Genomic DNA, 1168 nt, shown 5'->3' with positions numbered 1-1168 from the left:
ATAGATCCTTCCTTTTGAAGCTCCTCCCAACTCGTACTTATCAAATCTCGCCGTGAGAGCTTCTAATGCAGCTACAGAAGGGGATTCATCACTTCTTCTTTGATTTCCCCTGGAATTCCCAAACTCAGCTTTATGTGTGGCTAAATCATCAATAATTTTCCACCCCTTAGTCTCTCCCACATTCTCCTGGAATCTTCCATTAGCTGCCGCATCCAGGATAGCCCTCTGATCGTCATAGAGCCCATTATAAAATTGATTGCATAGACTCCATTTCTCGAACCCATGGTGCGGAATAGTTCGCACTAACTTCTTGAAACGAACCCATGCCTCATGGAAATTCTCATCAGGACCCTGTATAAAGCTCGTGATCTGAGCTCTAATGGAATTCGTCTTCGAGGCAGAAAACTATTTCTTGTAGAATGCCAGGGCAAGGGACTTCCAATCAGTGATCCCGTTAGCAGCTCGATCCAGGTCTCTGTACCACTCCCTTGCAGCATCACGAAGAGAGAATATGAACATGGTCTCCTTCACGTGGTCCTGGGTCACACCGGTTGGTGGGGGTATGGAACAGCAATAATCAATGAAAGTCTCCATATGCTTTGCTGCATCTTCATTTGCAGCTCCCCCGAATTGGTTTCTCTCAACCAAGTTGATATAGGACGGTTTCACCTCGAATTTTCTATCCGTCCCTGGTAATGCGATTCCCTTATAGAGATTCTCAGCTGTTGGCTCAGAGTGACTGGCTATGCTTGCTTCTTCAGCCATGTCTAGAGATGTGACGGTCTCAGTCGATGAAGTAGAAACAGGAGATGAAGGTGGATCCTCCTCAAATAAAGCGTTCTCGTAGTAACTAGACAGAGTACTCAGCTCTTCCTCTATCGACAATACTCTAGATGATCTTCTCAACTCATGCACAGTCTTCTCAATCTCAGGATTGAACGGCGGTAATTCACCACCTTGTGACCTGCGCATAAGAAGAAACTACAAGTAGAATATGAGAATAGTTTAAGGAACAAATGCCCCTTAAACTAATAGAAAGACTAAAAAATAGAAACAACTAAAAATTTTAAACAATTGCCTCCCCGGCAACGGCGCCAAAATTTGATGCCCGTCGTTGTGTGCACCAAAAATAATATTTATAATACCTATTAAAACTAGCAGAAGCTAG

The 1168-nt window shown here is 43.8% G+C and overlaps 1 non-coding gene across 1 annotated transcript; it reads left to right on the top strand.

Moving 5' to 3' along the window:
* The first annotated feature begins 277 nt into the window (after positions 1-277).
* On the top strand, positions 278-384 carry LOC141603654 (small nucleolar RNA R71). The gene has a single exon (XR_012525513.1). It is a non-coding gene; the product is annotated as a small nucleolar RNA R71 (small nucleolar RNA).
* The last annotated feature ends 784 nt before the right edge of the window (positions 385-1168 follow it).

The sequence above is a fragment of the Silene latifolia genome, chromosome 9 (assembly GCF_048544455.1).
Source record: "Silene latifolia isolate original U9 population chromosome 9, ASM4854445v1, whole genome shotgun sequence".
Taxonomy (NCBI): domain Eukaryota; kingdom Viridiplantae; phylum Streptophyta; class Magnoliopsida; order Caryophyllales; family Caryophyllaceae; genus Silene; species Silene latifolia.
This window is presented reverse-complemented; position numbering and strand designations above follow the sequence as displayed.